This window comes from Carassius carassius, unplaced genomic scaffold (genome assembly GCF_963082965.1).
Source record: "Carassius carassius unplaced genomic scaffold, fCarCar2.1 SCAFFOLD_57, whole genome shotgun sequence".
Classification (NCBI taxonomy): domain Eukaryota; kingdom Metazoa; phylum Chordata; class Actinopteri; order Cypriniformes; family Cyprinidae; genus Carassius; species Carassius carassius.
The window spans coordinates 220,001-241,596 of NW_026775196.1; the positions used below are offsets into that span (position 1 = coordinate 220,001).

Genomic DNA, 21,596 nt, shown 5'->3' on the forward strand with positions numbered 1-21,596 from the left:
AAATTTTTGGTTATTTTTGTTACTTGTCCTCCCAACAGCATAGCTGTTTGGGAGGGATCATTTTGTTTTTTGTTTTTTGTTGTTTTTTTTTTCGTTTTTTGTTTTATTTATTTTTGAAAAATGGATGGAACTACGGCAACAGACATGGACTTGGCACGAGGAACACGGCGGCAAATGACAAACGGACTGGAAAAAACTCAACGAGAAAAGGATGGACCTGAAAGGAGATTTAAAAGAACCTACACCAAAGAAGCTACAGTAGTAGTGGATTTGACTGAAGTGCACGAAGGAAAAGCAGAAGACATAATACAAGCGCTGAAAGATAAGTTGGATGTGACAAAAATATTAGCTGTAAGACCCAAAATGATGAAGGAGTACGAAATTACGTTTGAAAAGGAAGAAGATATTGAAAATCTGAGCGAAGGATTGATGATTAAAGGAAAACTATGTGAAATTAAGAAATTGAATAACAGAGAATTTGTTGTCTCTTTCATGCATCTGCCCGCTTACCTGGATGATGCAGAGATTCTACAGAAGCTGGAGGGATGGGGGGTAACTCCTGTCTCTCAGATAAGAAGAAGATTTTATACCGGCACCAACATAGAAGATGGAACGAGGTTCCTTAAGGTACAGTTCCCAAAAGAAGTGGCCTCCTTGCCCTACAGTACTCGAATTGAAATGGAAGATGGTCCACAATACTATAGAGTGATACATAGCAAGCAGGTGAGAACCTGCAGGTTGTGTATGAGCCCTGATCATGTGATGAAGGACTGTCCAGACTTTAAATGTTTTAAATGCTCGGAAACAGGCCACTTCGCGAGGGACTGTAAGGTGGTGATGTGTCCCGACTGCAATTGTGTACTGGACAAATGCGAGTGCTGGTATGGAGACCAGCAAAATGGAGAAGAGAGGGGGAGTGGGCAGATGCATGAGACAGACAATGAAGAGGAGCAAAGGGAAGACACCGGAGAAATGCAAAGAGAGGACAATGTAAGCAAGGACAATGAAAATGAGATTGAAAAGACTGAGTTAACACAGGACATTGTGGAAATGGAGGTACAGATGGAGTTAAATGAGGTTGGAAAAGCAGAAACGGAAGAGCCAGAAGAGACTGAATGGATCGGTGAGACGGACAGAAATAACAAAGACAGTGAAAACATGGGCGGAGACAGCACTGCAAGTACATCCAATAAAAGAAGAAGAAAAGTTAAGGTAATACCCAATTTAGAAAAAGCTAAAAATAAAATGTGTAAACAAAGTAATGAGGTGAAACAAGACTGTGGAAGAAGTGCAAAAGAGGGGGAGGAAGTAGGATAACGAAATTATGATGCTAAAGTTTGTCTTTTTATCTTTTTTAATTGTGTTGAAAATTGTTACTTTTAATGCAAGAGGGTTAATCAATGGTGTGAAATTTGAAAAAGTCAAGGAACTGTGCAGGGATGAAGATGTGATTTTATTGCAAGAAACAAACTGGAAAGAGAGTGTAATGGAGGATTTTAAAAAAAGATGGGAAGGGGAATTATTTTTTAATAATGCTGAGGGAAAAATAGGAGGAGGAGTTGCGATGTTAATAAGAAACGATAGAGGTATCAGGTCAAAGCAAATGTATAATGACACAAAAGGAAAATGCATGGCTGTAGAAATTAAGATGGATGAAGATGATTTTATTTTAGTAAACGTACATGCTCCAAATGAAGAAATAGAAAAGAAAAAATATTTTAATGTAATAGCTGAATTAATGGAAAAATGGAAGAGGGTAATAATTGCGGGGGATTTTAACACTGTTTTTAGTAAAATGGATATGGCTAACGGAATGGTTTTTAAATCGGATGGGGGAAGAAAGGAGTTAATTTCATTGATGGAGGAGAAGAACATGATTGATGTGTGGAGAGAAAGAAATGGGAAAAAGAGGGAATTTACAAGAAGACAGCTGGTAGGGAATTTTATGTGTCAAACTAGAATAGACTACTTTTTAAGTACTAGGAATTTGGAATGTTTTATTGATGGAGTGTTTTATAAAGAAACGACTTTAAGTGATCACAAAATGGTGCAAATGAGAATGGATTTTAAAAAGGAAATGAGGGGACCAGGGGTATGGATTTTAAACACTGAAGTTTTAAAGGAAGAGAGTTTTAAAAAAGAGATAGAAAATAAATTAGATGAGGGGAAAAAAGACTTGATGTACATAGAAGATAAAAGGCAATGGTGGGAAAACATGAAATATGACATAAAGAAATATGTAATGAATTACTGTAAATTGTTACAAAAGGTAAAAAGAACAAAGGAACAAGAAATAAGAAAGACGTTAAGAGAGGAGTTAAATAAAAATGAAGTAAACGTGCAAAGAGTAATTGAAGTGGAGGAAAAGTTGAGGAAAATCGAAGAAGGAAAATATAAAGGGGCAACGTTAAGAAGTAAAGCTAAATATACAGTAGAAGGGGAAAAATGTAGTAGATTCTTTTTTAACCTTGAGAAAAGCAGGGCGAAGGCGGGAATAATTAAAGAACTTAGGAATAAGGAAGGACAAGTTGTTTTAAGCACGGAGGGAATTTTAAAGGAAATAAGCACATATTATGAAGAACTTTTTAGATCAGAGGAAGGGGATGAGGAAAAAAGGAACATTTTGTTACAACAGATAACACGAAAAGTCGGTGAGGGAGATAAATAGGAATGTGATAAGGGAATAACAACTGAGGAAATTATACAAGCAATAAATCAGCTAAGTGTGAAGAAAAGCCCAGGAATAGATGGTATTGGAAGTGAGTTTTATAAGGTTTTTAAAGAAAAAGTAAGCCCGATTTTAAAAGAAGTCTATGAAGAGGTTTTTAAAAAAGAAAGAGTACACCCAAGAATGGGCTTAGGCTTAATGAAAATAATCTACAAGAGAAAAGGAGACAAAGCGGAACTGAGGAATTTTAGGCCCATTACAATGTTAAACACAGATTTTAAAATTTTAGCCAGGGTTTTAGCGAACAGATTAAAAAATATTATGCCAAACATAATAGAGACTAACCAGGCATATGGAGTAAAGGGGAGGGACATAGCAGATATCACGAGTAGCATAAGAGATATAATGGGGTACATAAAAGAAAAAGGAAAGGAGGCATATATAATAAGCATGGATTTCGAGAAGGCTTTTGACAGAGTGGAGCATGGGTTTTTATTGGCGGTTTTAAAACAATTTGGTTTTGGAGAGAATTTTATAAAATGGATCTCAGTTTTATACAGCGATATTTTAACAAAAGTTAAATGTAATGGTTTTTTAACGGAACCTTTTAAAGTTTTAAGGTCTATAAGACAAGGGTGTCCACTGTCAGCGAAGTTATATTCTTTGGTGGCTGAACCATTAGGGCTTTTAATAAACAGAGAGAAAAAAATAAAGGGAATAAAACTAGAAGAAAAAGAGGAACTGACTAAAATATTCCAGTATGCGGATGATACCACAATTATTGTTGAAAATATAGAAAGTGTTAAAGAAGTAATGGAAAAAATGAAATGCTATTGTGAGGGATCAGGTGCAAAAATAAATGAAGAAAAAACAGTATATATGAAGTTCGGAAGGTCAGAGGTTTTAACGGGGGTTGTTAAATTCCTAGAGGTACAAGAAATGAGGATTTTAGGAGCGGGGTTAGCAAAGAATGAGAAGGAAACTGTTGATAATATGTGGGATGAGACATTGGGAGGGATGGATAGGAGACTGATTTTTTGGAGAAACAGGTTTTTAAGTTTGAAAGGAAAAATTTTAATTGTAAACATGTTAATGTTATCAAAAATGTGGTACAAATTACATGTGATGCCATTGCCAAACTGGGTTTTTAAGAGAATAAAAAAGAGTATTTTAGAATTTTTATGGGAAAAAAAGCCTCCAAGGATAGCGTACAATACGCTGATAGGAAAACCAGAAGAGGGAGGGATGGGTTTAGTCGATGTGGAACAGAAGATGAAAAGCATGAGGGTAAAAGTGGTTAAGAAATATTTGGATGATAAGAAGAGAGATGAATGGAAGAAATTGATGGGTTTTTATTTAAATAAATGTGGGAATTTTAACCTTGGGGAAAACATTTTATGGATGAAGTTGAAAAGTTGGATGATGGAGGGGATACCACAGTTTTATAAAGAGGTTTTAAATGCTTGGAGGCTTTTTTTAACAGAGGTGGATTTTAATCCGGAGGGGAGGGAAGCGATTTTAAATCAGCCTCTGTTTTTAAATGACAAAATAAAGATACACGAGCGAGATATCTATTTTAAGAAGTGGCTAAAAGTGGGGATCGTAAAAGTGAGAGATGTTTTATGGGAGGTGAAAGAGGGATTTTTACCACTCCAAGTGATTAAAGATGCAATGGAGGAGGAGAAGGAGGATTTTAATGTCATGGTTTTAAAAAAACAGTATGAAGATGTCAAGAAAGCAATCCCAAGGCAATGGCTAGATGAGATTAAAAAGAAGGGAGAACGAGAAAATAAAATGATGGTGTTTTTAAAATTTAAAGAAAAGAGGGTGGATTTTAATTTGTGTACTGTGAAAATGTTCTATGAGTTTTTTATAAATAGAGTTTTTAAAAAACCTGTTGCCAACCAGATTTGGTTAAGGCATTTTAATGAAATCGAAGAAAAAGGCATTTGGAAGAATAGAACATGGAAATGGTTGGATGTAGATTTAGAATGTTTAGACTATTTTATCAGACAAAATGTGATCTATACAGAAATGAGATTGTGTATAATGCAGAAGGCAACAAATGCTCAATGTAAAGTCTGTAAAAAAGAAGATGAAGGTATTTTACATTTGTTTTTATTATGTGGAAAACTTAACCCATTTTTTAATGAACTGAAAGAAATTGTCAAAGAATTAAGAGAAAATGAAGAGGTTACTGACTGGAAAAGGTTTTTTATGCTGGGAATGACAGAGAACAAAGAAAATAAGAAACTTGTGAATTTGTTTTTAATCTTGGCAAAAAAAGCAATATTGAAAAGGAGAAATGTAGCCAGAAACAGAGATTGTATTTTAAACTTATGGGTGCTTTTTAAACAAATGGTTGAAAGTTATGTAGAAATGTTATACAATTATTTTAAATTGGAAAACCAGATGGCGGATTTTTATAAAATTTTCACAAATGATGTTATATGTATCTTTAAACAAAAGCATTTTTACATGCCAGGAGAAGATGATTAAGATGACATATTGTTATGTAATGTGAATTTTATTCCTTCAGCAACAAACTTCAATGACGATGTTAGTTTGATTATGAGATGAATGAAATTGTATGACTAAGAAAATGTGTTTGTTTTGTAATAACTGAAATCTCCAATAAAAAAAAAAAAAAAAAGCTATGCCCGATCTCGTCTGATCTCGGAAGCTAAGCAGGTTTGGGCCTGGTTAGTACTTGGATGGGAGAACGCCTGGGAATACCAGGTGCTGTAAGCTTTTGGGTTTTATTCCGAACTTATATAATGAACTGGAGATTAGAGTGGCTGATCTTTAAATAGCCCTCTCTTTGCAGCAGCTTTCGCTTACGGCCATACCAACCTGGCTATGCCTGATCTCGTCTAATCTCGGAAGCTAAGCAGGTTTGGACTTGGTTAGTACTTGGATGGGAGACCGCCTGGGAATACCAGGTGCTGTAAGCTTTTTGGAAAATTTTCATTAGTTATGTAATAATCTTGAAAAAAAAAAAAAGAGTCAATGCCAGATCTCTGAATCTTAGAATGTTTGGTTCTGGTTATTACTTGGATGGGAGACTGCCTGAGAATAATACCAGGTGCTGTAAGCTTTTGGGTTTTCTTCCCTACTTATATATTGAACTGGAGATTAGAGTGGCTGATCTTTAAATAGCCCTCTCTCTGCAGCAGCCTTCGCTTACGGCCATACCTGGCTATGCCTGGTTAGTACTTGGATGGGAAACCGCCTGGGAATACCAGGTGCTGAAAGCTTTTTGGAAATGTTTCACATTTTTTTACTTTTTGGAATTTTTTCACTAATTATATAATAATCGTGCAAAAAAAAAAAAAAAAAAAAAAAAAAAAAAAAAAAAAAAAACAGAGTCAATGCCCGATGTCTGAATCTTAGCATGTTTGGTTCTGGTTACTACTTGGATGGGAGACCGCCTGGGATTGCCAGGTGCTGTAAGCTTTAGGGTTTTCGTCCCTATTTATATAATGTACTGGAGATTACAGTGGCTGATCTTTAATTAGCCCTCTCTTTGCAGCAGCTTTCGCTTACGGCCATACCAACCTGGCTATGCCCGATCTCGTCTGATCTCGGAAGCTAAGCAGGTTTGGGCCTGGTTAGTACTTGGATGGGAGACCGCCTGGGAATACCAGGTGCTGTAAGCTTTTGGGTTTTATTCCGAACTTATATAATGAACTGGAGATTAGAGTGTCTGATCTTTAAATAGCCCTCTCTTTGCAGCAGCTTTCGCTTACGGCCATACCAACCTGGCTATGCCTGATCTCGTCTAATCTCGGAAGCTAAGCAGGTTTGGGCTTGGTTAGTACTTGGATGGGAGACCGCCTGGGAATACCAGGTGCTGTAAGCTTTTTGGAAAATTTTCATTAGTTATGTAATAATCTTGAAAAAAAAAAAAAGAGTCAATGCCAGATCTCTGAATCTTAGAATGTTTGGTTCTGGTTATTACTTGGATGGGAGACTGCCTGAGAATAATACCAGGTGCTGTAAGCTTTTGGGTTTTCTTCCCTACTTATATATTGAACTGGAGATTAGAGTGTCTGATCTTTAAATAGCCCTCTCTCTGCAGCAGCCTTCGCTTACGGCCATACCTGGCTATGCCTGGTTAGTACTTGGATGGGAAACCGCCTGGGAATACCAGGTGCTGAAAGCTTTTTGGAAATTTTTCACATTTTTTTACTTTTTGGAATTTTTTCACTAATTATATAATAATCGTGCAAAAAAAAAAAAAAAAAAAAAAAAAAAAGAGTCAATGCCCGATGTCTGAATCTTAGCATGTTTGGTTCTGGTTACTACTTGGATGGGAGACCGCCTGGGATTGCCAGGTGCTGTAAGCTTTTGGGTTTTCGTCCCTATTTATATAATGTACTGGAGATTACAGTGGCTGATCTTTAATTATCCCTCTCTTTGCAGCAGCTTTCGCTTACGGCCATGCCAACCTGGCTATGCCCGATCTCGTCTGATCTCGGAAGCTAAGCAGGTTTGGGCCTGGTTAGTACTTGGATGGGAGACCGCCTGGGAATACCAGGTGCTGTAAGCTTTTGGGTTTTATTCCGAACTTATATAATGAACTGGAGATTAGAGTGTCTGATCTTTAAATAGCCCTCTCTTTGCAGCAGCTTTCGCTTACGGCCATACCAACCTGGCTATGCCTGATCTCGTCTGATCTCGGAAGCTAAGCAGGTTTGGGCTTGGTTAGTACTTGGATGTGAGACCGCCTGGGAATACCAGGTGCTGTAAGCTTTTTGGAAAATTTTCATTAGTTATGTAATAATCTTGAAAAAAAAAAAAGAGTCAATGCCAGATCTCTGAATCTTAGAATGTTTGGTTCTGGTTATTACTTGGATGGGAGACTGCCTGAGAATAATACCAGGTGCTGTAAGCTTTTGGGTTTTCTTCCCTACTTATATATTGAACTGGAGATTAGAGTGGCTGATCTTTAAATAGCCCTCTCTCTGCAGCAGCCTTCGCTTACGGCCATACCTGGCTATGCCTGGTTAGTACTTGGATGGGAAACCGCCTGGGAATACCAGGTGCTGAAAGCTTTTTGGAAATTTTTCAAATTTTTTTACTTTTTGGAATTTTTTCACTAATTATATAATAATCGTGCAAAAAAAAAAACAAAAACAAAAAAAAAAGAGTCAATGCCCGATGTCTGAATCTTAGCATGTTTGGTTCTGGTTACTACTTGGATGGGAGACCGCCTGGGATTGCCAGGTGCTGTAAGCTTTAGGGTTTTCGTCCCTATTTATATAATGTACTGGAGATTACAGTGGCTGATCTTTAATTAGCCCTCTCTTTGCAGCAGCTTTCGCTTACGGCCATACCAACGTGGCTATGCCCGATCTCGTCTGATCTCGGAAGCTAAGCAGGTTTGGGCCTGGTTAGTACTTGGATGGGAGACCGCCTGGGAATACCAGGTGCTGTAAGCTTTTGGGTTTTATTCCGAACTTATATAATGAACTGGAGATTAGAGTGTCTGATCTTTAAATAGCCCTCTCTTTGCAGCAGCTTTCGCTTACGGCCATACCAACCTGGCTATGCCTGATCTCGTCTAATCTCGGAAGCTAAGCAGGTTTGGGCTTGGTTAGTACTTGGATGGGAGACCGCCTGGGAATACCAGGTGCTGTAAGCTTTTTGGAAAATTTTCATTAGTTATGTAATAATCTTGAAAAAAAAAAAAGAGTCAATGCCAGGGGCCTCATTTATAAAGCGTGCGTACGCACAAAACGGGGCTGGAAACGTACGTACGCCAGTTCCCACGCAAAGGTTGTGATCTATAAAAAACAAACTTGACGGGAGAATGTGCGCACCTTTAAGCAAACTTTGAGCCGTGCGTACGCACATTCTGGAGACAAAGGGAATTGGCGACACCGATGGTGAGGTCGTGAACTGAAGTTAGATTGTAGAAAATAAATGTGAGAAGAACGATTATAAGAATGAATGACATTTAATTTTCACTCCATTTCATACGTTATATCCACATTATCATGAAGATTAAATCCAACAGTGTTATTTGTGCCGATTGTTTTAGGCTATATACATCTAGTAAAATCCAAACGTAATTCAAAATGTATTAAAAGTAAAATAAAATAATAATCAGCGCTGCCTTACAGTCACATTGTCCACAACGGGAGCACAGGAGGACATGGCGCGATACATGTGATAGCCTACAGAATAGCATGAAATACCCTTTTATTAGAGAACTGCAGAACACAGTGTAAAAAGGAAATATTTTCCTTAATGTACATAGCCTATATCATAAAATGTCAAAGTCTGCAAATACAGTCATGAAGCACAATCGCTACTCATCATCGGTCCTAACTATTACGGTGTTCATTACAAAACCGTCAAGAAGCATGTGTTCACTATAACATTTTCGTCTTAAATTTTCGCCCACAAATTAATTAAGTGATTTTGTCAAGGTGTTAACGATCAGTCTATTTGCTAGAAACATATAAATTCTCCGGTGACCCGGGTATGTAATGCTTCATGATGGCACTCCTGGCACTGTTGGAGGATTACGCTAATGGCAGAATAAGGAGAGAACGAGTTTTCAGGGACCATGATGATTTCCTGGCCCATGATGATGACTGGCTAATAAGCCGATTTAGATTCCCTAGAGCTGTGCTCTTGGATCTATGTGCTGAATTGGGTCCAGTATTAGAGAGGGCAACACGCCGGAACCATGCCATCCCAGTCCAAATACAAGTCCTCACCACTCTGGGGTTCTTGGCAACCGGCTGTTTCCAGCGGGAATTGGCAGACAGGTAAATTAATAATATAAAAAAACTATAAGTAATCCTCAAATTTGTCTCTAAGACCTTTTTGTATATGAAATAATTCTATTGGAATCTATCATCTCACCCTATAGGTCTGGTATATCACAGCCGTCCCTGAGTGCCATAATATCTGTCGTTTTAAATGGTATACTTAATATGGTTAGTCGATACATCAGGTTCCCCTACACTGTGCGAGAACAGGCTGAAATTAAAACGCAATTTGCAGCAATGTCTGGTTTCCCAAATGTAATCGGCGCAATTGACTGCACTCATGTTGCTATAAGGGCACCATCTGAAAATGAATTTGCTTATGTTAATAGAAAGCATGTGCATTCTATTAATGTGCAAATCATATGTGACTCCAACATGACCCTCACAAACATTGTGGCACGCTGGCCTGGTTCAACACATGATTCCTTTATCTTGACACATAGCAGTGTAGGGAACAGACTAAATGCAGGCGCAGTACGTGATGGCTGGCTTCTTGGTGAGTTTAACAATATTAAAAAGTAGAAACTGTAACAATTTTGTTTTTAATATAATTATAACCTGCAGGCGACAGTGGCTACCCCCTGAGACGCTGGCTCCTCACCCCATTTTTAAACCCGCAGAGCGCAGAGGAAACTCATTATAACGAGGTCCACTCTCGTGCCCGCGCAGTTGTGGAGCGTGCCATCGGCATCCTGAAATGCAGATGGCGTGCTCTGGATGCCTCGGGTGGCAGACTTTTATACCATCCAGCAAAAGTGTGCAAGATTGTCAGGGCGTGTGGTGTTTTGCACAATATAGCACTGAGAAACGGTATTCCTCTCCCTCCTGATCTCCCTCTACCCCAGCATTACGACCCCGAGCCACAGCCCCCTGGCCGACAAGAGGGATATCAACGAGGTGCAAGAATCCGTGAGGATGTCATGCGGCGTTTGTAAAGAAAGACAAAACTCAAGGTTCATGTTTTAACTGCATCTTTTAATGATTGTGCAATTTCTTGCATCACTTCTCTCATCTGCCGTAGCTCATCTGCAACCCTGTTGACAGCGTTTATTGTCTCTCGCTGTAACTGCAGGACTGCGTCAGTGAGTACCCGACCACTTTTGGACGTGCCAGACGCAGAAGGGGCACTGCTTTGAGCCGGACGCTGTGCATCTGCATCTGAGAACCCCTCACCCTGAACCTCCTGTTCATTTACAGCTTCAGACTCCGGAAGGACTGGAGGACAAACAATTGGCAACATTTATCCATTTATCACCCCACACACTCAAATGTACAGCGTTAATGATTAAAAATCGGTTTAACCTTGCTCCTCTGTGGTTTCAGTCACGTCAGTGTCTCCCTCCTTTTCCGACACAATACCACACACGCTGACCTCCCCAATTATAGCCGCGATTTTGCTGTCCACTGATGTGAGATCAGCTGTACATGGGCCCCCACCAGTTGCAGCCACGCTCTGGCGGTGGGAGGACAGTTTTCTCTTTGCCTCCACCTTGAATGAATGAGAATCTTTATTTCACATATTTTGCATACTGTAAGCACATGTAAATAAAACTTTTTGAAAATCAATATTGCTATTTATATAGGTATATAGCCTAATAAAACACAAATGTAATATGTTGGTAAAAAAAAAATTTGTATACCTTCAGGTCGGACCATTTTTTCTTTAATTCTGCAACTGTCCGTTCTGTCCCACTGACACAATTGACGGCAGAAGCAATACTTTGCCACTCGCACTGCTTCTTTTTATTAGTGACCCCACTGCTGTGGCCACCAAATAACACAGTTTTCCGAGCCTCCACCTCCCCTAAAAAGTGTTTCAATCTCAGTATCTGAGAAATTACGTTTTTTTCCTCTTTTCTCACCTGTCGCCATTATTAAAATTAGGCTAACAGAAATGCACGTTTTCACTTTCTTGGATTAATTAATTGGCGGGTCGCATGCCAGTTTTCCAGGTATATATGGGATTCCACTCTCATTTACATGCTGATCAGCAATCATGAGGTGATTTGCATTGACTATTTATGGTTAAAAATGGGCGTGTACAGGGCGGGATATGAGGCTGGTTCACGTACGCACATCTGCGGGTGATCTGTGATTTATAAAGGGAACATTGCTTACAGGTGTGCGTACGCACGGTTTTATAAATCGGAATATTTTTTGGCGTACGCCATTTTTGGCTTTTGGGCGCACGTAAACTTTTAGTAAAGATCCTACGCATAGTTTTATAAATGAGACCCCAGATCTCTGAATCTTAGAATGTTTGGTTCTGGTTATTACTTGGATGGGAGACTGCCTGAGAATAATACCAGGTGCTGTAAGCTTTTGGGTTTTCTTCCCTACTTATATATTGAACTGGAGATTAGAGTGGCTGATCTTTAAATAGCCCTCTCTCTGCAGCAGCCTTCGCTTACGGCCATACCTGGCTATGCCTGGTTAGTACTTGGATGGGAAACCGCCTGGGAATACCAGGTGCTGAAAGCTTTTTGGAAATTTTTCAAATTTTTTTACTTTTTGGAATTTTTTCACAAATTATATAATAATCGTGCAAAAAAAAAAAAAGAGTCAATGCCCGATGTCTGAATCTTAGCATGTTTGGTTCTGGTTTCTACTTGGATGGGAGACCGCCTGGGATTGCCAGGTAATGCAAGCTTTAGGGTTTTCGTCCCTATTTATATAATGTACTGGAGATTACAGTGGCTGATCTTTAATTAGCCCTCTCTTTGCAGCAGCTTTCGCTTACGGCCATACCAACCTGGCTATGCCCGATCTCGTCTGATCTCGGAAGCTAAGCAGGTTTGGGCCTGGTTAGTACTTGGATGGGAGACCGCCTGGGAATACCAGGTGCTGTAAGCTTTTGGGTTTTATTCCGAACTTATATAATGAACTGGAGATTAGAGTGTCTGATCTTTAAATAGCCCTCTCTTTGCAGCAGCTTTCGCTTACGGCCATACCAACCTGGCTATGCCCGATCTCGTCTGATCTCGGAAGCTAAGCAGGTTTGGGCTTGGTTAGTACTTGGATGGGAGACCGCCTGGGAATACCAGGTGCTGTAAGCTTTTTGGAAAATTTTCATTAGTTATGTAATAATCTTGAAAAAAAAAAAAAGAGTCAATGCCAGATCTCTGAATCTTAGAATGTTTGGTTCTGGTTATTACTTGGATGGGAGACTGTCTGAGAATAATACCAGGTGCTGTAAGCTTTTGGGTTTTCTTCCCTACTTATATATTGAACTGGAGATTAGAGTGGCTGATCTTTAAATAGCCCTCTCTCTGCAGCAGCCTTCGCTTACGGCCATACCTGGCTATGCCTGGTTAGTACTTGGATGGGAAACCGCCTGGGAATACCAGGTGCTGAAAGCTTTTTGGAAATTTTTCAAATTTTTTTACTTTTTGGAATTTTTTCACTAATTGTATAATAATCGTGCAAAAAAAAAAAAAAAAAAAAGAGTCAATGCCCGATGTCTGAATCTTAGCATGTTTGGTTCTGGTTACTACTTGGATGGGAGACCGCCTGGGATTGCCAGGTGCTGTAAGCTTTTGGGTTTTCGTCCCTATTTATATAATGTACTGGAGATTACAGTGGCTGATCTTTAATTAGCCCTCTCTTTGCAGCAGCTTTCGCTTACGGCCATACCAACCTGGCTATGCCCGATCTCGTCTGATCTCGGAAGCTAAGCAGGTTTGGGCCTGGTTAGTACTTGGATGGGAGACCGCCTGGGAATACCAGGTGCTGTAAGCTTTTGGGTTTTATTCCGAACTTATATAATGAACTGGAGATTAGAGTGTCTGATCTTTAAATAGCCCTCTCTTTGCAGCAGCTTTCGCTTACGGCCATACCAACCTGGCTATGCCTGATCTCGGAAGCTAAGCAGGTTTGGGCTTGGTTAGTACTTGGATGTGAGACCGCCTGGGAATACCAGGTGCTGTAAGCTTTTTGGAAAATTTTCATTAGTTATGTAATAATCTTGAAAAAAAAAAAGAGTCAATGCCAGATCTCTGAATCTTAGAATGTTTGGTTCTGGTTATTACTTGGATGGGAGACTGCCTGAGAATAATACCAGGTGCTGTAAGCTTTTGGGTTTTCTTCCCTACTTATATATTGAACTGGAGATTAGAGTGGCTGATCTTTAAATAGCCCTCTCTCTGCAGCAGCCTTCGCTTAGGCCATACCTGGCTATGCCTGGTTAGTACTTGGATGGGAAACCGCCTGGGAATACCAGGTGCTGAAAGCTTTTTGGAAATTTTTCAAATTTTTTTACTTTTTGGAATTTTTTCACTAATTATATAATAATCGTGCAAAAAAAAAAAAAAAAAAAAAAAAAAAAGAGTCAATGCCCGATGTCTGAATCTTAGCATGTTTGGTTCTGGTTACTACTTGGATGGGAGACCGCCTGGGATTGCCAGGTGCTGTAAGCTTTAGGGTTTTCGTCCCTATTTATATAATGTACTGGAGATTACAGTGGCTGATCTTTAATTAGCCCTCTCTTTGCAGCAGCTTTCGCTTACGGCCATACCAACGTGGCTGTGCCCGATCTCGTCTGATCTCGGAAGCTAAGCAGGTTTGGGCCTGGTTAGTACTTGGATGGGAGACCGCCTGGGAATACCAGGTGCTGTAAGCTTTTGGGTTTTATTCCGAACTTATATAATGAACTGGAGATTAGAGTGTCTGATCTTTAAATAGCCCTCTCTTTGCAGCAGCTTTCGCTTACGGCCATACCAACCTGGCTATGCCTGATCTTGTCTAATCTCGGAAGCTAAGCAGGTTTGGGCTTGGTTAGTACTTGGATGGGAGACCGCCTGGGAATACCAGGTGCTGTAAGCTTTTTGGAAAATTTTCATTAGTTATGTAATAATCTTGAAAAAAAAAAAAAAGAGTCAATGCCAGATCTCTGAATCTTAGAATGTTTGGTTCTGGTTATTACTTGGATGGGAGACTGCCTGAGAATAATACCAGGTGCTGTAAGCTTTTGGGTTTTCTTCCCTACTTATATATTGAACTGGAGATTAGAGTGGCTGATCTTTAAATAGCCCTCTCTCTGCAGCAGCTTTCGCTTACGGCCATACCTGGCTATGCCTGGTTAGTACTTGGATGGGAAACCGCCTGGGAATACCAGGTGCTGAAAGCTTTTTGGAAATTTTTCAATTTTTTTTACTTTTTGGAATTTTTTCACTAATTGTATAATAATCGTGCAAAAAAAAAAAAAAAAAAAAGAGTCAATGCCCGATGTCTGAATCTTAGCATGTTTGGTTCTGGTTACTACTTGGATGGGAGACCGCCTGGGATTGCCAGGTGCTGTAAGCTTTAGGGTTTTCGTCCCTATTTATATAATGTACTGGAGATTACAGTGGCTGATCTTTAATTAGCCCTCTCTTTGCAGCAGCTTTCGCTTACGGCCATACCAACCTGGCTATGCCCGATCTCGTCTGATCTCGGAAGCTAAGCAGGTTTGGGCCTGGTTAGTACTTGGATGGGAGACCGCCTGGGAATACCAGGTGCTGTAAGCTTTTGGGTTTTATTCCGAACTTATATAATGAACTGGAGATTAGAGTGTCTGATCTTTAAATAGCCCTCTCTTTGCAGCAGCTTTCGCTTACGGCCATACCAACCTGGCTATGCCTGATCTCGTCTGATCTCGGAAGCTAAGCAGGTTTGGGCTTGGTTAGTACTTGGATGTGAGACCGCCTGGGAATACCAGGTGCTGTAAGCTTTTTGGAAAATTTTCATTAGTTATGTAATAATCTTGAAAAAAAAAAAAGAGTCAATGCCAGATCTCTGAATCTTAGAATGTTTGGTTCTGGTTATTACTTGGATGGGAGACTGCCTGAGAATAATACCAGGTGCTGTAAGCTTTTGGGTTTTCTTCCCTACTTATATATTGAACTGGAGATTAGAGTGGCTGATCTTTAAATAGCCCTCTCTCTGCAGCAGCCTTCGCTTACGGCCATACCTGGCTATGCCTGGTTAGTACTTGGATGGGAAACCGCCTGGGAATACCAGGTGCTGAAAGCTTTTTGGAAATTTTTCAAATTTTTTTACTCTTTGGAATTTTTTCACTAATTATATAATAATCGTGCAAAAAAAAAAAAAAAAAAACAAAAAAAAAAGAGTCAATGCCCGATGTCTGAATCTTAGCATGTTTGGTTCTGGTTTCTACTTGGATGGGAGACCGCCTGGGATTGCCAGGTAATGCAAGCTTTAGGGTTTTCGTCCCTATTTATATAATGTACTGGAGATTACAGTGGCTGATCTTTAATTAGCCCTCTCTTTGCAGCAGCTTTCGCTTACGGCCATACCAACCTGGCTATGCCCGATCTCGTCTGATCTCGGAAGCTAAGCAGGTTTGGGCCTGGTTAGTACTTGGATGGGAGACCGCCTGGGAATACCAGGTGCTGTAAGCTTTTGGGTTTTATTCCGAACTTATATAATGAACTGGAGATTAGAGTGTCTGATCTTTAAATAGCCCTCTCTTTGCAGCAGCTTTCGCTTACGGCCATACCAACCTGGCTATGCCCGATCTCGTCTGATCTCGGAAGCTAAGCAGGTTTGGGCTTGGTTAGTACTTGGATGGGAGACCGCCTGGGAATACCAGGTGCTGTAAGCTTTTTGGAAAATTTTCATTAGTTATGTAATAATCTTGAAAAAAAAAAAAAGAGTCAATGCCAGATCTCTGAATCTTAGAATGTTTGGTTCTGGTTATTACTTGGATGGGAGACTGTCTGAGAATAATACCAGGTGCTGTAAGCTTTTGGGTTTTCTTCCCTACTTATATATTGAACTGGAGATTAGAGTGGCTGATCTTTAAATAGCCCTCTCTCTGCAGCAGCCTTCGCTTACGGCCATACCTGGCTATGCCTGGTTAGTACTTGGATGGGAAACCGCCTGGGAATACCAGGTGCTGAAAGCTTTTTGGAAATTTTTCAAATTTTTTTACTTTTTGGAATTTTTTCACTAATTGTATAATAATCGTGCAAAAAAAAAAAAAAAAAAAAGAGTCAATGCCCGATGTCTGAATCTTAGCATGTTTGGTTCTGGTTACTACTTGGATGGGAGACCGCCTGGGATTGCCAGGTGCTGTAAGCTTTTGGGTTTTCGTCCCTATTTATATAATGTACTGGAGATTACAGTGGCTGATCTTTAATTAGCCCTCTCTTTGCAGCAGCTTTCGCTTACGGCCATACCAACCTGGCTATGCCCGATCTCGTCTGATCTCGGAAGCTAAGCAGGTTTGGGCCTGGTTAGTACTTGGATGGGAGACCGCCTGGGAATACCAGGTGCTGTAAGCTTTTGGGTTTTATTCCGAACTTATATAATGAACTGGAGATTAGAGTGTCTGATCTTTAAATAGCCCTCTCTTTGCAGCAGCTTTCGCTTACGGCCATACCAACCTGGCTATGCCTGATCTCGGAAGCTAAGCAGGTTTGGGCTTGGTTAGTACTTGGATGTGAGACCGCCTGGGAATACCAGGTGCTGTAAGCTTTTTGGAAAATTTTCATTAGTTATGTAATAATCTTGAAAAAAAAAAAGAGTCAATGCCAGATCTCTGAATCTTAGAATGTTTGGTTCTGGTTATTACTTGGATGGGAGACTGCCTGAGAATAATACCAGGTGCTGTAAGCTTTTGGGTTTTCTTCCCTACTTATATATTGAACTGGAGATTAGAGTGGCTGATCTTTAAATAGCCCTCTCTCTGCAGCAGCCTTCGCTTAGGCCATACCTGGCTATGCCTGGTTAGTACTTGGATGGGAAACCGCCTGGGAATACCAGGTGCTGAAAGCTTTTTGGAAATTTTTCAAATTTTTTTACTTTTTGGAATTTTTTCACTAATTATATAATAATCGTGCAAAAAAAAAAAAAAAAAAAAAAAAAAAAGAGTCAATGCCCGATGTCTGAATCTTAGCATGTTTGGTTCTGGTTACTACTTGGATGGGAGACCGCCTGGGATTGCCAGGTGCTGTAAGCTTTAGGGTTTTCGTCCCTATTTATATAATGTACTGGAGATTACAGTGGCTGATCTTTAATTAGCCCTCTCTTTGCAGCAGCTTTCGCTTACGGCCATACCAACGTGGCTGTGCCCGATCTCGTCTGATCTCGGAAGCTAAGCAGGTTTGGGCCTGGTTAGTACTTGGATGGGAGACCGCCTGGGAATACCAGGTGCTGTAAGCTTTTGGGTTTTATTCCGAACTTATATAATGAACTGGAGATTAGAGTGTCTGATCTTTAAATAGCCCTCTCTTTGCAGCAGCTTTCGCTTACGGCCATACCAACCTGGCTATGCCTGATCTTGTCTAATCTCGGAAGCTAAGCAGGTTTGGGCTTGGTTAGTACTTGGATGGGAGACCGCCTGGGAATACCAGGTGCTGTAAGCTTTTTGGAAAATTTTCATTAGTTATGTAATAATCTTGAAAAAAAAAAAAAAGAGTCAATGCCAGATCTCTGAATCTTAGAATGTTTGGTTCTGGTTATTACTTGGATGGGAGACTGCCTGAGAATAATACCAGGTGCTGTAAGCTTTTGGGTTTTCTTCCCTACTTATATATTGAACTGGAGATTAGAGTGGCTGATCTTTAAATAGCCCTCTCTCTGCAGCAGCTTTCGCTTACGGCCATACCTGGCTATGCCTGGTTAGTACTTGGATGGGAAACCGCCTGGGAATACCAGGTGCTGAAAGCTTTTTGGAAATTTTTCAATTTTTTTTACTTTTTGGAATTTTTTCACTAATTGTATAATAATCGTGCAAAAAAAAAAAAAAAAAAAAGAGTCAATGCCCGATGTCTGAATCTTAGCATGTTTGGTTCTGGTTACTACTTGGATGGGAGACCGCCTGGGATTGCCAGGTGCTGTAAGCTTTAGGGTTTTCGTCCCTATTTATATAATGTACTGGAGATTACAGTGGCTGATCTTTAATTAGCCCTCTCTTTGCAGCAGCTTTCGCTTACGGCCATACCAACCTGGCTATGCCCGATCTCGTCTGATCTCGGAAGCTAAGCAGGTTTGGGCCTGGTTAGTACTTGGATGGGAGACCGCCTGGGAATACCAGGTGCTGTAAGCTTTTGGGTTTTATTCCGAACTTATATAATGAACTGGAGATTAGAGTGTCTGATCTTTAAATAGCCCTCTCTTTGCAGCAGCTTTCGCTTACGGCCATACCAACCTGGCTATGCCTGATCTCGTCTGATCTCGGAAGCTAAGCAGGTTTGGGCTTGGTTAGTACTTGGATGTGAGACCGCCTGGGAATACCAGGTGCTGTAAGCTTTTTGGAAAATTTTCATTAGTTATGTAATAATCTTGAAAAAAAAAAAAGAGTCAATGCCAGATCTCTGAATCTTAGAATGTTTGGTTCTGGTTATTACTTGGATGGGAGACTGCCTGAGAATAATACCAGGTGCTGTAAGCTTTTGGGTTTTCTTCCCTACTTATATATTGAACTGGAGATTAGAGTGGCTGATCTTTAAATAGCCCTCTCTCTGCAGCAGCCTTCGCTTACGGCCATACCTGGCTATGCCTGGTTAGTACTTGGATGGGAAACCGCCTGGGAATACCAGGTGCTGAAAGCTTTTTGGAAATTTTTCAAATTTTTTTACTCTTTGGAATTTTTTCACTAATTATATAATAATCGTGCAAAAAAAAAAAAAAAAAAACAAAAAAAAAAGAGTCAATGCCCGATGTCTGAATCTTAGCATGTTTGGTTCTGGTTACTACTTGGATGGGAGACCGCCTGGGATTGCCAGGTGCTGTAAGCTTTAGGGTTTTCGTCCCTATTTATATAATGTACTGGAGATTACAGTGGCTGATCTTTAATTAGCCCTCTCTTTGCAGCAGCTTTCGCTTACGGCCATACCAACGTGGCTATGCCCGATCTCGTCTGATCTCGGAAGCTAAGCAGGTTTGGGCCTGGTTAGTACTTGGATGGGAGACCGCCTGGGAATACCAGGTGCTCTAAGCTTTTGGGTTTTATTCCGAACTTATATAATGAACTGGAGATTAGAGTGTCTGATCTTTAAATAGCCCTCTCTTTGCAGCAGCTTTCGCTTACGGCCATACCAACCTGGCTATGCCTGATCTCGTCTAATCTCGGAAGCTAAGCAGGTTTGGGCTTGGTTAGTACTTGGATGGGAGACCGCCTGGGAATACCAGGTGCTGTAAGCTTTTTCGAAAATTTTCATTAGTTATGTAATAATCTTGAAAAAAAAAAAAAAGAGTCAATGCCAGATCTCTGAATCTTAGAATGTTTGGTTCTGGTTATTACTTGGATGGGAGACTGCCTGAGAATAATACCAGGTGCTGTAAGCTTTTGGGTTTTCTTCCCTACTTATATATTGAACTGGAGATTAGAGTGTCTGATCTTTAAATAGCCCTCTCTCTGCAGCAGCCTTCGCTTACGGCCATACCTGGCTATGCCTGGTTAGTACTTGGATGGGAAACCGCCTGGGAATACCAGGTGCTGAAAGCTTTTTGGAAATTTTTCACATTTTTTTACTTTTTGGAATTTTTTCACTAATTATATAATAATCGTGCAAAAAAAAAAAAAAAAAAAAAAAAAAAAAGAGTCAATGCCCGATGTCTGAATCTTAGCATGTTTGGTTCTGGTTACTACTTGGATGGGAGACCGCCTGGGATTGCCAGGTGCTGTAAGCTTTTGGGTTTTCGTCCCTATTTATATAATGTACTGGAGATTACAGTGGCTGATCTTTAATTAGCCCTCTCTTTGCAGCAGCTTTCGCTTACGGCCATGCCAACCTGGCTATGCCCGATCTCGTCTGATCTCGGAAGCTAAGCAGGTTTGGGCCTGGTTAGTACTTGGATGGGAGACCGCCTGGGAATACCAGGTGCTGTAAGCTTTTGGGTTTTATTCCGAACTTATATAATGAACTGGAGATTAGAGTGTCTGATCTTTAAATAGCCCTCTCTTTGCAGCAGCTTTCGCTTACGGCCATACCAACCTGGCTATGCCTGATCTCGTCTGATCTCGGAAGCTAAGCAGGTTTGGGCTTGGTTAGTACTTGGATGTGAGACCGCCTGGGAATACCAGGTGCTGTAAGCTTTTTGGAAAATTTTCATTAGTTATGTAATAATCTTGAAAAAAAAAAAGAGTCAATGCCAGATCTCTGAATCTTAGAATGTTTGGTTCTGGTTATTACTTGGATGGGAGACTGCCTGAGAATAATACCAGGTGCTGTAAGCTTTTGGGTTTTCTTCCCTACTTATATATTGAACTGGAGATTAGAGTGGCTGATCTTTAAATAGCCCTCTCTCTGCAGCAGCCTTCGCTTACGGCCATACCTGGCTATGCCTGTTTAGTACTTGGATGGGAAACCGCCTGGGAATACCAGGTGCTGAAAGCTTTTTGGAAATTTTTCAAATTTTTTTACTCTTTGGAATTTTTTCACTAATTATATAATAATCGTGCAAAAAAAAAAAAAAAAAAAAAAAAAAAAAGAGTCAATGCCCGATGTCTGAATCTTAGCATGTTTGGTTCTGGTTACTACTTGGATGGGAGACCGCCTGGGATTGCCAGGTGCTGTAAGCTTTAGGGTTTTCGTCCCTATTTATATAATGTACTGGAGATTACAGTGGCTGATCTTTAATTAGCCCTCTCTTTGCAGCAGCTTTCGCTTACGGCCATACCAACGTGGCTATGCCCGATCTCGTCTGATCTCGGAAGCTAAGCAGGTTTGGGCCTGGTTAGTACTTGGATGGGAGACCGCCTGGGAATACCAGGTGCTCTAAGCTTTTGGGTTTTATTCCGAACTTATATAATGAACTGGAGATTAGAGTGTCTGATCTTTAAATAGCCCTCTCTTTGCAGCAGCTTTCGCTTACGGCCATACCAACCTGGCTATGCCTGATCTCGTCTAATCTCGGAAGCTAAGCAGGTTTGGGCTTGGTTAGTACTTGGATGGGAGACCGCCTGGGAATACCAGGTGCTGTAAGCTTTTTGGAAAATTTTCATTAGTTATGTAATAATCTTGAAAAAAAAAAAAAAGAGTCAATGCCAGATCTCTGAATCTTAGAATGTTTGGTTCTGGTTATTACTTGGATGGGAGACTGCCTGAGAATAATACCAGGTGCTGTAAGCTTTTGGGTTTTCTTCCCTACTTATATATTGAACTGGAGATTAGAGTGTCTGATCTTTAAATAGCCCT

The 21,596-nt window shown here is 40.3% G+C and overlaps 27 non-coding genes and 2 pseudogenes across 27 annotated transcripts; all 29 read left to right on the forward strand.

The window, feature by feature from the left end:
• Positions 1 to 5,503: 5,503 nt before the first annotated feature.
• LOC132138869 (5S ribosomal RNA) lies at positions 5,504 to 5,622 on the forward strand. Its single transcript, XR_009433146.1, has one exon. It is a non-coding gene; the product is annotated as a 5S ribosomal RNA (ribosomal RNA).
• A 586-nt stretch (positions 5,623 to 6,208) lies between these two features.
• On the forward strand, positions 6,209 to 6,327 carry LOC132139358 (5S ribosomal RNA). Its single transcript, XR_009433580.1, has one exon. It is a non-coding gene; the product is annotated as a 5S ribosomal RNA (ribosomal RNA).
• An 84-nt stretch (positions 6,328 to 6,411) lies between these two features.
• On the forward strand, positions 6,412 to 6,530 carry LOC132138688 (5S ribosomal RNA). The gene has a single exon (XR_009432972.1). It is a non-coding gene; the product is annotated as a 5S ribosomal RNA (ribosomal RNA).
• A 571-nt stretch (positions 6,531 to 7,101) lies between these two features.
• On the forward strand, positions 7,102 to 7,220 carry LOC132137795 (5S ribosomal RNA). Its single transcript, XR_009432116.1, has one exon. It is a non-coding gene; the product is annotated as a 5S ribosomal RNA (ribosomal RNA).
• An 84-nt stretch (positions 7,221 to 7,304) lies between these two features.
• On the forward strand, positions 7,305 to 7,423 carry LOC132138718 (5S ribosomal RNA). The gene has a single exon (XR_009433000.1). It is a non-coding gene; the product is annotated as a 5S ribosomal RNA (ribosomal RNA).
• A 570-nt stretch (positions 7,424 to 7,993) lies between these two features.
• LOC132138002 (5S ribosomal RNA) lies at positions 7,994 to 8,112 on the forward strand. The gene has a single exon (XR_009432316.1). It is a non-coding gene; the product is annotated as a 5S ribosomal RNA (ribosomal RNA).
• Positions 8,113 to 8,196: 84 nt separating this feature from the next.
• On the forward strand, positions 8,197 to 8,315 carry LOC132138689 (5S ribosomal RNA). Its single transcript, XR_009432973.1, has one exon. It is a non-coding gene; the product is annotated as a 5S ribosomal RNA (ribosomal RNA).
• Positions 8,316 to 12,187: 3,872 nt separating this feature from the next.
• Positions 12,188 to 12,306, forward strand: LOC132139371 (5S ribosomal RNA). The gene has a single exon (XR_009433591.1). It is a non-coding gene; the product is annotated as a 5S ribosomal RNA (ribosomal RNA).
• An 84-nt stretch (positions 12,307 to 12,390) lies between these two features.
• Positions 12,391 to 12,509, forward strand: LOC132137720 (5S ribosomal RNA). The gene has a single exon (XR_009432046.1). It is a non-coding gene; the product is annotated as a 5S ribosomal RNA (ribosomal RNA).
• Positions 12,510 to 13,072: 563 nt separating this feature from the next.
• On the forward strand, positions 13,073 to 13,191 carry LOC132139382 (5S ribosomal RNA). Its single transcript, XR_009433602.1, has one exon. It is a non-coding gene; the product is annotated as a 5S ribosomal RNA (ribosomal RNA).
• Positions 13,192 to 13,275: 84 nt separating this feature from the next.
• On the forward strand, positions 13,276 to 13,384 carry LOC132139032 (5S ribosomal RNA; annotated as a pseudogene).
• Positions 13,385 to 13,952: 568 nt separating this feature from the next.
• LOC132137901 (5S ribosomal RNA) lies at positions 13,953 to 14,071 on the forward strand. Its single transcript, XR_009432219.1, has one exon. It is a non-coding gene; the product is annotated as a 5S ribosomal RNA (ribosomal RNA).
• An 84-nt stretch (positions 14,072 to 14,155) lies between these two features.
• LOC132138926 (5S ribosomal RNA) lies at positions 14,156 to 14,274 on the forward strand. The gene has a single exon (XR_009433201.1). It is a non-coding gene; the product is annotated as a 5S ribosomal RNA (ribosomal RNA).
• Positions 14,275 to 14,838: 564 nt separating this feature from the next.
• On the forward strand, positions 14,839 to 14,957 carry LOC132139394 (5S ribosomal RNA). Its single transcript, XR_009433613.1, has one exon. It is a non-coding gene; the product is annotated as a 5S ribosomal RNA (ribosomal RNA).
• An 84-nt stretch (positions 14,958 to 15,041) lies between these two features.
• LOC132138719 (5S ribosomal RNA) lies at positions 15,042 to 15,160 on the forward strand. The gene has a single exon (XR_009433001.1). It is a non-coding gene; the product is annotated as a 5S ribosomal RNA (ribosomal RNA).
• A 572-nt stretch (positions 15,161 to 15,732) lies between these two features.
• Positions 15,733 to 15,851, forward strand: LOC132139406 (5S ribosomal RNA). Its single transcript, XR_009433624.1, has one exon. It is a non-coding gene; the product is annotated as a 5S ribosomal RNA (ribosomal RNA).
• Positions 15,852 to 15,935: 84 nt separating this feature from the next.
• On the forward strand, positions 15,936 to 16,054 carry LOC132137721 (5S ribosomal RNA). The gene has a single exon (XR_009432047.1). It is a non-coding gene; the product is annotated as a 5S ribosomal RNA (ribosomal RNA).
• A 563-nt stretch (positions 16,055 to 16,617) lies between these two features.
• On the forward strand, positions 16,618 to 16,736 carry LOC132137564 (5S ribosomal RNA). The gene has a single exon (XR_009431891.1). It is a non-coding gene; the product is annotated as a 5S ribosomal RNA (ribosomal RNA).
• Positions 16,737 to 16,820: 84 nt separating this feature from the next.
• LOC132139033 (5S ribosomal RNA) lies at positions 16,821 to 16,929 on the forward strand (annotated as a pseudogene).
• Positions 16,930 to 17,497: 568 nt separating this feature from the next.
• On the forward strand, positions 17,498 to 17,616 carry LOC132137902 (5S ribosomal RNA). The gene has a single exon (XR_009432220.1). It is a non-coding gene; the product is annotated as a 5S ribosomal RNA (ribosomal RNA).
• Positions 17,617 to 17,700: 84 nt separating this feature from the next.
• Positions 17,701 to 17,819, forward strand: LOC132138927 (5S ribosomal RNA). The gene has a single exon (XR_009433202.1). It is a non-coding gene; the product is annotated as a 5S ribosomal RNA (ribosomal RNA).
• A 564-nt stretch (positions 17,820 to 18,383) lies between these two features.
• LOC132137576 (5S ribosomal RNA) lies at positions 18,384 to 18,502 on the forward strand. The gene has a single exon (XR_009431902.1). It is a non-coding gene; the product is annotated as a 5S ribosomal RNA (ribosomal RNA).
• An 84-nt stretch (positions 18,503 to 18,586) lies between these two features.
• LOC132138721 (5S ribosomal RNA) lies at positions 18,587 to 18,705 on the forward strand. The gene has a single exon (XR_009433003.1). It is a non-coding gene; the product is annotated as a 5S ribosomal RNA (ribosomal RNA).
• Positions 18,706 to 19,277: 572 nt separating this feature from the next.
• Positions 19,278 to 19,396, forward strand: LOC132138701 (5S ribosomal RNA). The gene has a single exon (XR_009432984.1). It is a non-coding gene; the product is annotated as a 5S ribosomal RNA (ribosomal RNA).
• An 84-nt stretch (positions 19,397 to 19,480) lies between these two features.
• On the forward strand, positions 19,481 to 19,599 carry LOC132138691 (5S ribosomal RNA). Its single transcript, XR_009432975.1, has one exon. It is a non-coding gene; the product is annotated as a 5S ribosomal RNA (ribosomal RNA).
• Positions 19,600 to 20,172: 573 nt separating this feature from the next.
• On the forward strand, positions 20,173 to 20,291 carry LOC132137797 (5S ribosomal RNA). The gene has a single exon (XR_009432118.1). It is a non-coding gene; the product is annotated as a 5S ribosomal RNA (ribosomal RNA).
• An 84-nt stretch (positions 20,292 to 20,375) lies between these two features.
• LOC132138722 (5S ribosomal RNA) lies at positions 20,376 to 20,494 on the forward strand. The gene has a single exon (XR_009433004.1). It is a non-coding gene; the product is annotated as a 5S ribosomal RNA (ribosomal RNA).
• A 570-nt stretch (positions 20,495 to 21,064) lies between these two features.
• LOC132138703 (5S ribosomal RNA) lies at positions 21,065 to 21,183 on the forward strand. Its single transcript, XR_009432986.1, has one exon. It is a non-coding gene; the product is annotated as a 5S ribosomal RNA (ribosomal RNA).
• Positions 21,184 to 21,267: 84 nt separating this feature from the next.
• On the forward strand, positions 21,268 to 21,386 carry LOC132138692 (5S ribosomal RNA). The gene has a single exon (XR_009432976.1). It is a non-coding gene; the product is annotated as a 5S ribosomal RNA (ribosomal RNA).
• Positions 21,387 to 21,596: the final 210 nt, after the last annotated feature.